We start from the raw sequence: 10,992 nt of genomic DNA, 5'->3' as shown, positions 1-10,992 counted from the left end.
CCCAAACAGGAAATTACGTGTATCCCTGTTAAATTTCATTTGGTTGATTTTGGTTCTTCATTTCAACCTCTTAGAAGGCAATTTCGAATTTTCATTTTGTCATCTATTTATGCATTATTCTTCCCAATGCTACATTCTATATAATTCTGATCATCTTTAATTAAGCATCGAGCAAATTCTGACAGTGGGTATTTTCAGAAACAGATCGAGGCCGCAGGCTGGTGTTGAATACAAGGCAATAAGGAGGAGTGAAATAGGCTTTTCTCAATCCCATGACATTATATAATAGCAATTAGATTATCTTCCCTTTCACCCTAGAGTTTAGATATGCCATAAATTTGTCTGATTTTTATATATTCTTTAAATAAAATAAAGTTCTGGGTTAATTTAAGTATCTCTAGGGTGAACTAAAAGCAGTTCTTTGTATTATGGCAGTCCTGGGTTTAGTTTTTGATGGTTCTTTCCATATCAAAGATATAATTAATCCTTAAAAATATGCAGAGCACTGCATTCCAGCTGCAAATTTGGATAATATTAATGTCATTTTCCCACCCAAGCAAAACTGGCAAGGAGTAAATGAGGTAATACCTTCTTAACCACTTCTTTTTTGTTTTAAGATTTATTTCTTTCTCCCCACCCCTGTTTGCATTTGCTGTTCATTTTCTTTTCAGGAGGCACCAGGACCTGAACAAACCCAGGACCTCCGCTGTGGGAAGGAGGTGCCTAACTGCTAGAGCCACTTCCACTCCCTTTGTTTTACTCTCACTATGCTTTCCTCCTTGTGTCTCATGTCATCTTATGTCAGCTCACCATGGCTGCCCTTTGCATCAGCTTGCTGTCTGGCTTGTCTTCTTTAGGAGGCATGGGGAACTAACTCGGGACCTCCCATGTGGTAGGCGGGAGCTCATCTGCTTGCGCCATATCCACTTCCCCTAACACTTGTTTTAAAGCACTTGGCAAGAAAAGCAGAAATCAATCAAAGCGGTCAAACTCGCAGAATCAGCAGCTTTCCAGCCCTATCTGTGAGGCATGCTGTTTTAGTTTGCGGAAGGGCTGCGATGCAAAGTACCAGAAATGAGTTGGCTTTTACAAAGGGGATTTAACTGCGGTAAATTCACTAATTGGAAGAGCAGCTCCCAGGACGAGCACTGTCCGGCAGGGTGTCCGCAGAGGAGGGTGACCCCGGCGCCGCCAGGGGCAGCAGAGACGGCCTCCGAGGACCCGGAGCTCAGCGGCAGCCGCGCCTGGCGCTTCTCCTCCCGCCTCCGCCCTCTGACCCGGGGCTGCGCAGGACCACGTGCGCAGCTCGTCCGCCTGTCCGGCGCGCTGGCTCCCTTTATACGACCCGGCAGGAGGCGGAGCCTCCCGGGACCACGCCCACTGGCAAGAGGCGGCGCCTCCCTGGGGCCACGCCCACTGGCAAGAGGCGGCGCCTCCCGGGGCCACGCCCACTGGCAAGAGGCGGCGCCTCCCGGGGCCACGCCCACTGGCAAGAGGCGGAGCCTCCCGGGGCCACGCCCACTGACGCAGCCCAGCAGGCAGCTCCCGCCCCCAGGCAGGGATTGGTTACAACACAAGCTTTTGCTTTTTGGAATCCACAAATTCCGAACCGTCAGGCGTGCCATCAGGGGCTGCCTCGGGCTCCCTCTCTGGAACTGCTGTGCTGCTCCTACCACTGGTCCAGACACTTCCTCTGCCACAGCTGCCCACTGCTGTAGCGCGCAGGCAGGCACAGAGTATACACAAGCGAGTTTCCGGGGCTCTGCAGCCAGCCTCGCGCCCCGCGTTTCTCTCCCCTGCCCTGGATCCCTGAGAGGCCACGAGAAGCCGAGCTCCCCTGATAAGCTGTGTGGTCACGTGGCAAGAACAAGACATAAAACCTTGTTTTAAGTGAGTGAGATTTGGGGGATGTTTGTTACTGGAGCATCACCTCGTCTATACTGTCTGATAAAATAGTTACCAAATGCCCTCCAGCCCGCTTTTTTATTGGCTCCAGAAAACCTAGAGCTAATGATTTGACTCATGGTGTAATCTAGGCCTCTAGATGGGGCATGCACTCTTAGCCTAGCTCCTGGCCCCTTTTTCTCTCTCCTTTTAAGGTGTTGTGGTGTGTATCCATCCTTACAAATTGTCTTAGAGCCATCTTGGAATAATAAAGAGTATAAATAAATAAAATGTCCTGGGTCTAGGGAAAAAAAGGAACCTTGTTTCTGCTATTTGATGACTTATACAAAGCGTAGCCTGGAGCACAAATGAAAAGAAAAAGAAAAAAACCAAGTCGGCACCTTGCACCAGCAGCTCCCACAATCCCCATTTCCTGGCATGAGGGAGGCTGCTTGGCTGGGCTCTGCCTCTGTCCTGGCACCACCGCCAGGAGCCTCACCACCTTGACTCTGTGCTTCCAGCTGGGTCTGTGTATTTCTCGCCGAGTGTGAGCCCAGGGAATAATGATCAGTACTGCCTGCTCCTCAGTGCTGCACAGTCTGTCCTTCTCCTGCATACCCCAAGGATTGGCCCCTCCCAGGGTAGAGAAAGTGATGAAGGAAATAATGGCCCAAATGCCCAAATCTGTAAACTTACAGGAAGTTCCACGGGCTCCAAGTCTGATAGACATTAAGAGAATTACACCAAGACACATTATGGGAAGTAGATGTGGCTCAACAACTGAGCTCCTGCCTACCACACAGGAGGTCATGGGTTTGGTTCTCAGTGCCACCTGGAGAAGACAAGTAAGACAGTAAGCCAACATGATGGGCAGGCGCAAAGAGCTGATGCAACAAGATGATGCAACAAGGAGACACAAAGAATAAAGACAATGAGAGACACAACGAAGCAGGTTGCTGAGGTGGCTCAAGTGATTGAGCACAACTCTCCCACATGGGAGTCCCAGGTTTGGTTCCCAGTGTCTCCTAAGAGAAGATGAGCAGACACAGAGAGCAGACAGTAAGTGCAAGCAAAAAGGGAGGGAATAAATAAATAATAAATCTTAAAAAAAAAAAACTTATTATGGCAGGGCTTTTTAACCTTTTTTTTTTTGCTCCACAGAACCCTTTGCCAGTCAGATGAAAACCATGGACCCCTTCTCAGAATGCAATGGCAGACAGTTTATGACACTCAACATCAGAGGTCAGAAAACATAAAGATAATAATTTGATTTTTTTCAATTCAAGCTCATGGACCCCCTGAAATCTTTCCATGGACTGCTTGGAGGTCTGTGGACCCCTGGTTAAGAACCCCTGCATTATGGCAAAATTGACAAAATCCAAAGATGAGAGAGGGATTTTAAAGTAGCAAGAGAGAAGTGACTTGCCACATTCAAGGGAACCCCATTAAGATAACAGCAGAAGGAAATGGATGTAGCTCAAGCAATTGAGCTCCCACCTACCACATGGGAGGTCCCAGGTTCAGTTCCCAGTACCTCTAAAGAAGACAAGCAAGACGGCAAGCTGATGCAATGGGCTGGCGCAGCAAGTTGAAGCAACAAGATGATGCGGCAAGAGACAAAAGGAGGAAAACATAATGAGAGACACAGCAAAACAGGGAGTGGAGGTCCCAGGTTCAGTTCCTGGTGCCTCCTAAGAGGAAGATGAGCACACAATGAACAGACAGTGGGTGCAAAAAATGAGGGGGTGAGGAGAAATAAAAAAATAAATCTTAAAAATATATATATTAAAAGCAGACTTCCCATCAGAAACCCTGGAGGCCAGAAGACAGTAGATGGCATATTCAAAGTCCTTAAGGAAAAAACTGCCAACCCAAAGTTCTAAAGCTGGCAAACTTATCATAACAAAAATGAAGGAGAGACTTCTAAGAAGTTGGAGGATTAGAAACACAGGATTTTCCTTTCTCTCAGAAAAATAGCTAGAGAACAGGCAGAAATGGAATGAAAAAATTGGGGCATTAGGGCACCAGGGGAGGCTGGACACTACCCAGAAGTGAGAAGGGACAAAGGAAAAGAACCTCAACAGGTAACTGTGGGTAGAAGCTGAGGCTGGTGGCTTCCCGTCCCCACCCGGGGAGGAGACAGTTTTGAATTCTCCAGCCACTGGCCGGCGGCTTCGGACAGAGCGAGCCGCAGGGGCCACCTCCCCAGGAAGGGGGAGAGAGGGACGCAGCCCAAGGCCGACTCAGCGTTGGCCAAGAGATGTGCTCTGCTGTGTCCCAGGAGCCCCTCCGGCTGGGGGCTACGCCACTGTTGGCCTTGGAGCCAGCAGGGGCGAAAGCACCGGCCTTCTCCATCTCCCTCCCCATGACGGAACCGTTGCTGAGGATGCAGAAGGGGGTGGAGTTATTTCCCACCAGAGAAAAGGGCGGGGGGCTGCCAATAGAGGCTGGAGAACTGTCTCTGAGAAAGTTTGATTTGTGAGGCTCTGCATAGCCTTGAACTGCTCTCACATTGTTCTGGTCCGAGTAGCAACAAACACACCCTGACCAGCTCTGAACTGACAGGGCTTCTGAAGAGCGCGTCTGCTGGTGAACCACAGACATGCATGCGAGGAAATTAAAAGAAAATAAGTAAGAGGCTTTTGGGGCCTTTACACAACCCCCCCCCCCCCCAAGGCCCATGGAGGCTGGTTTGCAGCCCATTACTGGGTCCAGGGCCTGGATTGGAGCAACTGAACAGTGATAATCCCAAAGAGCTAGAACAGGTTGAACCAAGGGTCAAAGAACAGCAGTAAGACACAGCCACCTGCTGCTAAATCCCTATGAAAGAGAGAAACAGCGAGCATCAGAGTAAACTCGCCATCACAGTCAGATTCCTAGACAGGCGCAAAAAGTTACAAGCTATGCTAAGAAAACAGAAGACATGGCCCAAGCAAAGGAATCTATCAAAGCCCCAGATGAGACAAAGGATTCGACACAACTATTCAACAAGGTACCTACAAATCTCCTAAACCAAATCAACAGGTTGAAAACCAATAAGATCAAAGAGGTAAAGGACATCAAGAAGACACTGGGCAAGCACAAAGAAGAATTTGAAAACCTGAACAGAAAAATAACAGAGCTTATGGGAATGAAAATCACAATAGGTGAGATCAAAAACACATTAGAGGGGGAAATGGACTTGGCCCAGTGGTTAGGGCGTCCGTCTACCACATGAGAGGTCCACAGTTCAAACCCTGGGCCTCCATGACTCATGTGGAGCTGGCCCATGCTCAGTGCTGATGTGCGCAAGGAGTGCCCTGCCACGCAGGGGTGTCCCCCACGTAGGGGAGCCCCACATGCAAGGAGTGCACCCTATAAGGAGAGCCACCCAGCACGAAAGAAAGTGCAGCCTGCCCAGGAATGGCGCCACTCACACGGAGAGCTGACACAAGAAGATGATGCAACAAAAAGAAACACAGATTCCTGGTGCCGCTGATAAGGATAGAAGTGGTCACAGAACACACAGCAGATGGACACAGAGAGCAGACAACTGGGGGGAGAGGGGAGAGAAATAAATAAATAAATAGATAAATAGATAAATAAAAGCACATTAGAAGTGCTTATTGAGCTGTAGTTTGTCTGTTTTTTCTTTATTATTGGAACAATGAAAATGCTCTAACAATGATTGAAGTGATGAATGCAGATCTATGTGATTATAGCAAATACCATTGATTGTATACTTTGGATGAATCGTATGCTTTATTAATATGTATCAATAAAATTATTTGTTTAAAAAACACATTAGAGGCCTACAAGAGCAGACTTCAATGACAGAAGAAAAAATAAGAGATGAAGACAGAACAGCTGAAATTGAAGAGAAAGAAGAACAGAGAGAGGGAAGAATGGAAAAATTGGGCAGGTGCTCAGGAAGTTGAATGATAACATGAAGTGCAACAACATACGTCATGAGAATTCCAGCAGAAGAAAAGGGAAAAGGGACAGAAAGAGCATTTGAGGAAATAATGGCTGAAAATTTCCCCAACTCTCATGAAAGAAATGAATTTACATGTCCAAGAAGTGCAGGGTACTCCAATCAGAATAAATCTGAGTAGACCTGCTCCAAGACACATACTACTCAGAATGTCAAATGCCAAAGATAAAGAGAAAACTTTCAGAGCAGCAAGAGAGAAGCAAACCATCATGTATAAGGGACATCCAGTAAGACTCAGTAGATTTCTCTTCAGAAACCATGGAGGTGAGAGACAGTGGTATGATCCAAGTAGGATACTGAAAGAGAACAGTGCCAGCCAGGAATTCTGTATCTGGCAAAATTGTCCTTCAAACATGAAGGTGAGTTTAAAATATGTGAAAACACACAAAAACTAAGAGAGTTTGTAAAAAAAGAATCCACATCTGCAAGAACTATTAAAAAGAGTCTTACAGCCTGAAAGAAAAAGACAAGATAGAGGGGCTTGGAGGAGAAAGGAGAAGGCAAGAATAGCAGAAAGGATAGCCCAAAGAGTAAAAAGACAGATGAAAGTAAGGTACATGAAAACCAAAGAATAAAATAGTGGAAGTAATTAATGAATTCACAGTATATCATTGATTGTGAATAAATTAAACTCCTCAATTGGGAAGCAGACTTGGCCCAGTGGTTAGGGCGACCGTCTACCACATGGGAGGTCCGCGGTTCAAACCCCGGGCCTCCTTGATCCATGTGGAGCTGGCCCACATGCAGTGCTGATGCGCGCAAGGAGTGCCGTGCCATGCAGGGGTGTCCCCACGTAGGGGAGCCCACGCGCAAGGAGTGCGTCCCGTAAGGAGAGCCGCCTAGCACAAAAGAAAGTGCAGCCTGCCCAGGAATGGTGCTGCACACATGGAGAGCTGACACAGCAAAATGACGCAACAAAAAGAAACACAGATTCCCGTGCCACTGACAACAACAGAAGTGGACAAAGAAGAACACGCAGCAAACAGACACAGAGAGCAGACAACTGGGGGGGGGGGGAGAAAGGGGAGAGAAATAAAAATAAATAAATCTTGAAAAAAAAATTAACCGCCCCAATCAAAAGATATAAGCTGACAGATTAATAGGGAAAATGGGAGAGGGGGTGGGGTATATAAAAATCTCCTATATTTTCTATGTAACTTTCATGTAATGTAAAAAATTTTTTCTTACCAAAGCTTAATTTTAATAGTGTTATCGTCTCAGATACTTTAAATATATCTCACAAATACAAATTGATAAATCATCTTTGGTGTTCACAGAGCCTATAGCAGGAAGGGTTACAACCATACAAAGAAGTGTAGTTAAACTGGAGCTGGAAAGAGACCACATGTGAAGAAGCTGGTTCCTGCCTTAGCTTTTTCTAAGTGGACCATAAATAAGCCGTCTGCAACAGCTGCCCCTAATATAAATAACAGAAGACAATCACACATGATGAACTAGTTTCCAGATGAGTTCTTCTCTAGCAGGGACAGGAAACGGATGCAGCTCATTTCTTGAGAATGGATTCCTAGTAAATACCCAGAAAGAGGTATCAGCCAAAGCCATTATTTATTCTCATCACATTTGTATATCTTCAGAATTGGAAGAAGAGCCTGTGCTGTGGCTCATTCTTTTGCAGTACACACGTCATGCTCTGGCTCTCTCCATGTGGGCATACAATGGAGGAAACAAGAGGGATTTTCTTAGCCTGGAAATAATCATAGACCTTCTTTCCACAGACCAGGAGTACAGTTCCCCCCTCTGCTGTTTATTCTGCCCACCACCTTCTCATAGGGCTCATCCATAACACTTACCCATCCACTTCAGTGATGAACTGTCATCTCCCAGGTCGGCAGGGCTGCCCCTCTGCATCTCTTGGGCAAATAGACTGGCAGATTCAGAATCGCATTTAAGTGAAAGTCATAGCCATTCTCACCTTTAACCAGCATGCGGCGCTTGGGCTTCTGATTGCCTACTTCCTCTGTACTATCTGGACTTGAGACCTCAGAGAATCAGGAGTAGGAGCTAGAGCCTCCTTGACAGAACCACTGGGCAGTTCTTGACTTTGATAGTGGAGAGATGGAGAAAAATGAGCCAATCTACGCGTTGTCTGTCTATCACCGACGGTGAAGTCTGATCTCCACCCTCCCTGGTCATTTCTAGCCCAGTCATGATTAAGGCTTCCACAGCCTTGCCATTGACAGCAACTACCAGGCCGGTGCTCTTCGGGCCAGCCTGCTCTGCTGGGCTTCTGGAATCTACATCCTTGATGATTTGGCCTTTCTGGTCTGGGGCTGCCCTCAGGTAGAACCCACAGCCATTGCTTCCCTTCTTAAGCTCTACAACCTGGGGCTTTGAGGGTAGCAGCTTCAAACTGGCTGTTTCCCTCCTGAATTTTATCTTCTGCTCACTGTGGCACTTATCTGTTTCCTTATCCACCAGCAGAAATGTGGCGTGGCTTCCTGACTTCTTTGCCTTTTCAATCACTTCCTCATGGCTGGCATTTTCTACGTTCTCTCCATTCACACCAGTCAAGTGATCATCAGCCAGGAGACCAGCTTTCGGAGCCCACCGTGAGGCATTCTACCAGCCGTGTGCACTCCCTTTCTCACCATGGACAGTTTCCAGAGAAGCCCTTGCTATTCGCCTCCTTCACCAGGAGCACAGCTGAGGCTGGGGCCAAGTGTCCACTCCACCGGTCATCACTGGGAGCAATTCCTCATCACTCAAACCTGGCACCTTCTGACTCTGACCCAACTCCTTCAAGTCAACCTGTTTTTTTAAGGGCTTTCTCATAGGAATTCCCATCCAGAACTAGTTGTCCACAGACACCACTGATCCTGAGAACTCCCATCGCCGTCCTGGAGGCAGCCTTCTCTGCCAGGCTGCACTTTTCATCCCCCTAGACCAGGTGGCCAGCAGAGTCCTCGATTCACCAGAAGCCAGAACTCTGCCCTGCTTGTTTGGACAGCTCACATTCTTGGGGTCTGAAAGTGGAGACCATTTCTAGATCTGGAAGGGAGAGAAGCCCCTCTGTTCATGTGGGAATTCTCTCTCTGCTGGTGAGCACTAGTCTTGGAACTCACAGGACTTTAACAAAGATTTATTTAAAAGTTGCTGTATTTAACAGGGACGTGAGGTCTGAGTTCAGGTGACTTCCGTCCTGACCTGCCAGCTGACTGGGCCCTGAGCTGGGAGAGCCTGAAAGACCCTCAGCTAACAAGTGCGCAGCCCACCTGCCTCCTGGGGATGTGGCTCTCCTTGCCTGCCATTCCCAAGGAATTAAAACTTTTTAAAATAAAGAGAAAAAAAAGAACAAAAAAATTATATATATATATATATATATATGTATGTATGTGTATATGTATATATATATATATATAGGCAGACTGAATGGGTAAAAAACCCAGCAAAAAATCCATACGCTGTCTACAAGAGACTCACATTAGATCCAGGTATATAAATTGGCTGAAAGTGAAAGGATAGAAAAAGATATTCCATGCTGTATTAGTCAGCCAAAGGGTGCTGATGCAAAATACCAGAAATCGGTTGGTTTTTAACAAAAGGTATTTATTTGCGGTAGAAGCTTACAGTTACACGGTCTTAAAGAGTCCAACTCAAGGTACCATAGAGGTGGTTTCTCACCTAGAATCTGTCGCCATGTGTTGGTGCAGGATGGCGGGCGGTGTCTGTGAGGGTTCAGGCCTCCTCCTCCTCCCAAGGCTCCGTGGTCCCAGCTTCTTCCAGTGTCAGCCACAGGCTGGGACAAGTCTAGTCTATCTTCTGGGGCTGGTTTCTCTCCAGGCTCAGCTGCTCTGCTCTGTCCACAAGGCCAGCTGTGAACTGTCAGGCAAATGGCTTGTCTCTCTTCCCATGGCCTCTGCCATGTCTAATGGAGCCTTCTCATGTATCTGCTTCTCTGTGTGTTTACTTCTCAGGCCCAGGATCAAACTCTCACTCTCTCCTCTGCCACGTCATTTTCTCTGTGAGTCCTTGCCCACCGAGGGGGCGGGGTATCACCATCCTACTGATGTGGCCCAATCAAAGCCTTAATCATTATTTAATCAGGAAAAGTGAAACTTCTGAATCTAATATAATCTAATATGCCTGGAGGGACAGACCAGTTTACAAACATAATCACATGCAGACAGTAACTAAAAAAGAGCAGGGCAGCTATCCTAATATTGGACAGATTTTAATGCAAAAAAGTTACAAGAGATGGAGAAAGCCATTATATATTAATAAAAGGGACAATTCACCTGGAAGAATTAACAGTCATAAATGCCTATGCACCTAACAAGGGTGCCCCAAAATACATGAGGCAAACTCTATCAAAACTGAAAGAAGAAACAAGTATCTACATTGTAATAGTTACAGACTTCAATACACTCCTCACATAATTAGACAGAACAATTAAACAGAAGATCTCAAGTAAATATCTCGAGACGAATGAAAACGAGAACACAATTTATCAAACTTTATGGGATACAACAAAGGTGTAAGTACTGATAGAGAAATTTATAAACTTAAATGCCTATATTTAAAAAGAAAACTAAAATCAAAGACCTAATTGAACACCTGGAGGAACTAGAAAAAGAACAGCAAACCAATCCCAAATCAAGCAGAAGGAAATAAATAATAAAGATTAGGGCAGAAATAAGTGAAATTGAGAAAAACAACAGAAAACAATACAGAAAATCAACAAAACCAAAAGCTGGTTCTTTGAAAAGATCAAAAAAATTGACAAAACCTTGGCTAGATTAACAAAGAAAGAGAGAGAAGAGGCAAAAAAAAAAAAAAAAAAAATCAGAAATGAAAAGGGGGACATTACAACTGACCCCACAGAAATAAAAAGGATCATAAGTGGATATTATGAAAAACTGTATGCCAACAAATAGACAACTTAGGTGAAATGGGTAAATTCCAAGAAATGCATAAAGAACTTACACTGACTCTACAAAATATAGAGGGAAAAAAGTCCAGGACCAGGCTTCACAGGTAAATTCTAGTAAGCATTTCAAGAAGAATTAACACCAATCCTGTTTAAACTCTTCCAAAAAATTTAACAGGAGGGAAAGTCACCCAACACATTTTATGAAGCCAACGTCACCCATAACCAAAGCCAGATAAAGACACTA

General features: G+C 45.8%; 1 pseudogene; it reads right to left on the bottom strand.

The window, feature by feature from the left end:
- Window positions 1–6,544: 6,544 nt before the first annotated feature.
- LOC101440361 (Na(+)/H(+) exchange regulatory cofactor NHE-RF3 pseudogene) lies at window positions 6,545–8,936 on the bottom strand (annotated as a pseudogene).
- Between the last annotated feature and the right edge of the window lie 2,056 nt (window positions 8,937–10,992).

This window comes from Dasypus novemcinctus, chromosome 16 (genome assembly GCF_030445035.2).
Source record: "Dasypus novemcinctus isolate mDasNov1 chromosome 16, mDasNov1.1.hap2, whole genome shotgun sequence".
Taxonomy (NCBI): domain Eukaryota; kingdom Metazoa; phylum Chordata; class Mammalia; order Cingulata; family Dasypodidae; genus Dasypus; species Dasypus novemcinctus.
Note: the sequence above shows the minus strand (reverse complement) of the source record. Positions and strands in the feature narration are given on the sequence as shown.